Source organism: Ranitomeya imitator, chromosome 1, assembly GCF_032444005.1.
Source record: "Ranitomeya imitator isolate aRanImi1 chromosome 1, aRanImi1.pri, whole genome shotgun sequence".
NCBI classification, from domain to species: Eukaryota; Metazoa; Chordata; class Amphibia; order Anura; family Dendrobatidae; genus Ranitomeya; species Ranitomeya imitator.
The window spans coordinates 516,451,230-516,457,229 of record NC_091282.1 but is presented as its reverse complement, the minus strand read 5'-3'; the positions used below and the strand labels follow the sequence as shown (position 1 = coordinate 516,457,229).

General features: G+C 41.4%; 1 protein-coding gene across 1 annotated transcript in view; it reads left to right on the top strand.

Annotated features, from left to right (window-relative positions):
• Positions 1–1,141: 1,141 nt before the first annotated feature.
• Positions 1,142–6,000, top strand: part of PLPPR1 (phospholipid phosphatase related 1) — a 343,057-nt gene continuing 338,198 nt past the window's right edge. The window contains exon 1 of the mRNA XM_069766600.1: positions 1,142–1,552. The gene's annotated coding sequence lies outside the window, so the exon portion shown is untranslated. The remainder of the gene's footprint in view (positions 1,553–6,000) is intronic.

The following is a 6,000-nucleotide window of genomic DNA, read 5'->3' as shown; positions in this document are numbered from 1 at the left end:
GTCCCATTAGCTCCCCTGCTGACACATGCTGCTGAGTTAGAGGCAGAGGGGAAGTGATGGGAGAGGGAAAGTCACATGATGCTCTGCCCTCCATCACTTTCAACTGCATCGGCATCATGCTGATAAGTTGAATGCGCGATGTGGGGGGGCGGCTCCAGGCCCCTCTAACTCAGGGGCCCCATAGCGGCCACGTGGTGTGCTGCTATCAGCGGCATGCCACTGGCTGGGGGCCCCTGGTCTACGTGCCCCTAGCTCTTTGCCCTGCTCATTGGATACCTGATAACTAGCTGATCTGTTGGTGTCACACTGCTGGAACCCACACCAATTGGCAGATCGGTAGTGGGAAATTATATCCCTGTTACAAAATGGCGTGGCAGGTTGGATGCCAAACTGGCCCTCCATTTATTAATATGGGGCTACCAAAAAAATCCAAGAGCAGCGCTCTCCAGCCTCATAGGGAATACATGGAGCAGAGGTTGAATATGCGCACTGCTCCCATATAACAGGATAAACCGTTGGGCAGTTACCAAAATTGAGAAATCCAAATGTACATATATAAATAACTGACCAGCAGTTGTTATCTACTCTTTCACTTGTTTTGGGGGCGATTTCTCTGTATCCTTATTTTATGTGATACTTTCCTGGCTCACCTGCAGTTTTTATTATTTGTTTGCATTTGATTTGATATGTCTTTTTAACAAAAAAAAAATGCATTTTTGCATTTGATATGCCTTTTTGAAGTAGAGTAGCACTCTTTGCAGAAGAAATCATCATGCTTTTCAGCTCTCATATGATCCATAGCCCTGATTCTACCTCTGTCCTAGGTGCTGATCATGAAGCAGGGTGGAAACCAACTCCCCTCCAGGAGCAAAGGACACATTTGGATTGTCCCCTGTGGCATCTCCTTTATTACACATCTATTCATACGGTTTGCTTGTAGCCAGATACTCGAAGGAAGGTACAAAATGACACAGCTGCTCTCAGTAAATGCAGTCACATGGGGTTTTCTTGATATATTTTTACTAAATAATAAATCCGTATTGCAGTTCAGAGATCAGGGAACAAGTTTCTGGAGATGATGTGACGTTGAGCACCAAGGCTGGTAAAATCGAAGCGCCAACTGATGCTCTATTTTATTTTTACAGCAATTTTTCCTTTACCCACTGGATGTGTTTGCATGCCTCAAAGAAAGACACTAATGACCTGCCTCGCGCATGCTCTTTGTGTATGGTACTCCCCCTCCTCCTCCTCCTCTCTGGAGCAAGTGGCTTTCTAATTCCTTCCATTAATACGAATAGGGGAAGCCTGAAAACCCAGGAGCTACAGTATTTGAAAAACACAGAGATGGACGGAGAAATGCATGGTTGACGCAAACATCTAGGATTACAAGGCTTCAGCGACAGCACCACCATGATCAGAAAATAAAAAGGGATATTAGAGCGCAGAGCTGGCATCACAATGCCAACATTTGGGATTTGGTCTCGTGCAAGTTGGACTGTATATTGGGACTCTTAGCTGGACACACAGGCTGAAAGGGAAAGGGCACGGAAAGGTAAGAAGCGCAATGATATGTTGTGACAAGCAAACAATGCTTGCATGGGGATGCTTACCCTAGATAAGAAGAAGACAGAAGCATGATGAGAGATGGGCAGTGCACCTGACATTATATCCGCACTGCTCGAAATAGCAAAGCCTTTTATAATAAGGGCACGTTACGTCCAATAATCCTACAATGCCTTTGCGTTATTGCTGAGCCACATTATGCAGAATACTGCAGCCTTGGATACCAATACCAGCTAATTCAGACTGCCATTAATAGGTGCCACATTTGCATGTAAGGCTTCCTATTCAGGCTGGGCTCCGTGGAATTTGGGACAGACAGGCTACAGATTGAATGTGCAGCCAGGTTGAAAACTAGTAGGGAAGATGCGTGAAAATCAGTGTGAAATTTCAAAAACAAAGCATTAGACACATGATGACCGAGCAGGGGGCCTCTCTTTTATTTTACAGGAACTGGATAAGAGAAAAAAAAAAAGGGTGATGCCGGGGTCACTCATGGGCATGATGACTTATTATTTAATACTACCACAAAGTGTACTCAAGCTTGTGAAATAAACCAGGGGGGCTGGTGTTGCTTTCAAATAATCATTGGTGGCCACATTCCCTGGGGATTCAATGCAATCTGCACAGGGAAATTGCATTTTTAATGACAGAAGGATGAATGGAATATTTGGGAAAATGTGATTGAATATATATTATATAGAATTGTCCACTATTAAAAATAATAAATATTATAAATTATTATTATTATTATTAATAATGTTATCCACACTTAATTATAGTGAAACATGCATGATAAATATATATATATATATATATATATATATACATATATATATATATATATATATACTGTATATATATATATATATATATATATATATATATATATATACTGTATATATATATATATATATATATATATACTGTATATATATTCATAGGTATATATATATATATATATATATATATATATACATACACACATATATTATATTATATAGTGAAAATAATATATTAGCTGATGGAATGCATTAACAAGCTAAAAAATGCAGTTTAAAAACAGAAACAAATAAAAAAAGAGCACCAAAAACCCTGCAGTAGCATCTGGTGTGCATTTATTTCACATGCCGTGTGCTCACATTCTGGGGCACATACAATGGAAAGGGGGGTTGGTCCAAGCTGCTCACTAACTACAGTACTTAGGAGAGGAAGCAGTGCGCTCACTGTATAGTTTTGTGCTCCTGTTACGTCTACACTGTTTTATCTCACGAATTAGATTGTGTTTCCTTTGTATTAATATTGGTGCGTACTGAAAGTGAAGTGTGATCCTCTGCTTATTGATTCATCTGGTGGTGTATGTGTAATTTGTGCAAGGAGGTGTTTGAGTAACTGTGGTAATTTCTGCACAGGGAGCAATTATAATGTCAATTATTAGCAATTACATTAAAGAAAAGTAATGTACATAAGTTGTTCTGCAAACTAAAATCCCGGCTGACCTAAGACAGGTACACGGCATACATAGGGGAATGTAGGGTAAAGGAACAATAATATTAATACAATTAAGTGTTATATGCTCTCAGAAAAAACTGACGGAAGACCGCTCCATCGTGAGAGTGCGTGGGCCACACTTTATCACGATTGGCTGAAATCCACTGTTCAAGTGGGTGGTCGCGTGACCACATTAATGCAATTTGTATACTTGGGAACACGTGCCAACTAGACATGTCTGGCTCCTCTCAAATCACTTCTTTTGAGCGAAACTGGGTAAGTCTAGTCTGCACATGACTATTAGTACACAAACATGTGGACACGTGATCACCTACTAGTACTGGAAACTCGGAGGAATTGTGACAGTGTGCACACTATCATGACTCAGGAGATTACAATCACATAGAGCGACTGCAAACTTTTATCCTAAGCCCAGGCAATTCATTTAATGATCCTCAACACCAGGGGTCCCCAACCTATGACTCACGGGTCCATGCTGTGTGGCTCGTTGCTGTCTGCCAACTTGATGCATTAACACCAGATCTAGAAAACAGCAACGAGAAGACGGTCTCTGGATGGTGACTTCTTTTGGAGAAGCCCTGCACACATAGGTTGATACTGCCAGTTTGAGGAGTGGTTGAAGATGGATGCAACTGTGCAATGAGTATGCTTTATACAAGAATATCAAATATAGGGTAAAGTGGGAATCCCTAGATGTAAGTATGCTTCCCATAAGGGATGAGGGTATAAGGCTTTGATGTACCTTCCGTGGGAAAGCTTGTCATTATACTTGCAATGAATGGGGATCTCTGGATATCACTACTGGGGAGGGGAGCACTGCATGTGGCTCGCGGCATCTCTCCATGGTGTATGTGGCTCTCAAGATAAGAAAGGTTGGGGACCACTACTCTTCTTGTTCAGAATATGTTAAATCTGACCTCAAATATATCAGAAGGGGTTGATAAAAAATGAAATTGACAAGAAAGGCTATCACACTGGTTGTCTCTTTTGAATAAGCGTGTCAGAAGATGGTCAGCTATAACTTTTATCTGTATGCTCAATCAAGAACAAAACAACAATATACAATAATTTAATACATATTGATCATGCACATCTAGTACGGCTGTATTTTTCTTTTTTTTCCTGCAAAAATATCTACTCTCCAAAATAGAAACATGACAATGTACTGTACCTATAAGTAAACATTTTGGGCAAACGTTGTCTATTCCTGTAACTTCTTAGTGACTGATATATGGCCTTCCTTAAAAATAACACTAAACATAGAAAGTGCAAAAAAAAAAAACCCTCTCATCAATCCATTTCTTAACCTTCTCATCTGCTTAAGGCCTGGGTCAACGCAGGTCAGTGCCGGTTATTGAGGTGAGAGACTCGCGCGAGTTTCTCGCAAGTGTGACCCCGGCCTAATAGTGCTAAGTGAACGTGCTCTGTAAAGGTATTATCCAAGCATGCTCGTGCTTCAGCGTGCTTGAATAACATGTTCTAGTCCCCGCAGCTGCATGTCTCGCGGCTGTTCGAAACCCTAACACATGCAGGAATTGCCTAACAAACAGACCACAGAACATGTAGCCGCGGGGACATATTTTTCAAGCACCCTGAAGACATGCATGCTCGCATAACACCATACCAGAGCACATTTGCTCATCACTAATGCTTATACCTTATTTTGTTTATTTTGCTATCAAAATGGAAGAATGTGTCACTGGATATCAACCATATACCCCAATCTTCTGCCCTGTGCCTGGCTGTAAGACAACTGGCTGCAGATGGAGCCTCCTGCTCCACCCTGTGTCCTTTTAGGACAGGAAAATGGTTCACACAAAGTTGATTAACCTGATCTTGAAATGGAACTTGAACTGATCTTGAGTTTATCAATAATTTTATTGAGGAACTAAATGTACATGTCTGAATTTCTACAGTTTGTTAACAGATACAACTCATAGGGCTCATACTCACTTGCAAGAAACTTGCATGAGTCTCGCATGTTAATACCTGGCACTGCACCAGGCACTCAGATCGGAGCGTGCAGCCGCATAGGAATACATGCAGCCGCACGCTCCGCTCCTGAGTGCCGGTTGCATCGCCGGGAATTGACGTGCTAGACTCATCTGAGTTTCTCGCAGGTGAGTATGAGCCCTAAGGCTTTTGTTCTCACGGGTCATATTTGCAATAGAAAATTGTGTCATGGACTTTGCGGCAAATTTGAGTTGAAAGCTACAGTGAATCTGTGGTAAAAATCCACACGCACGGGCAGATTTTCACGTGGATTTCACCTTGTTCATTGAAAGAGTGAAATCTGAAGTAAAAATATAAAGATTAATTAAAATACTGCAGGTTTTAAAATGGAAAAATATTGACATTTTTACTGGTGTGTGCATGAGATTCGATGACATCTCATTCATGTTGCAGATACTGTTATATGCTGGCCATTTTTGACCTGGAAGGTACAGACCGGTAGTCTACAGCTTATGTACTCCAATAAAACACAAAGATTTAGCAGAGCTTCCATAATGCAATGTTATTACCACATTGATTTACGGATGTGTCAGAGACTGCAGACCATTGCACTGCATCTGTCTACAGAAGGTCTCAGCAGTTTGCTTTGTAGACTTCTGCCTGTTTTTTTCTGATGCTACGATCTAGTGGCCACCTCCTCCGGATCTGGGTGTTTATAACTCCCAACTTGCTGTTGGGAGTTGCTGGTGATATTTCCATTTGCATTTCCTTGTTGAGGCTTGGAGCTGTAGCAGTCATCCTCTTTGGAGTTTGGAGAACGTTAGTTTTTTTCTCCGAGTCTACTCAAGCTAAGTGTTCCTCTTGTTTCGTTTGTCTATCTCAGTTGTCTTTAGAGGTAATGGGGATTGACTAGCATGGTCATCCTGTCCTTCCCGGTGCAGGGCTTATCACCAGGGCCAAGCAGGGATTAGGTAT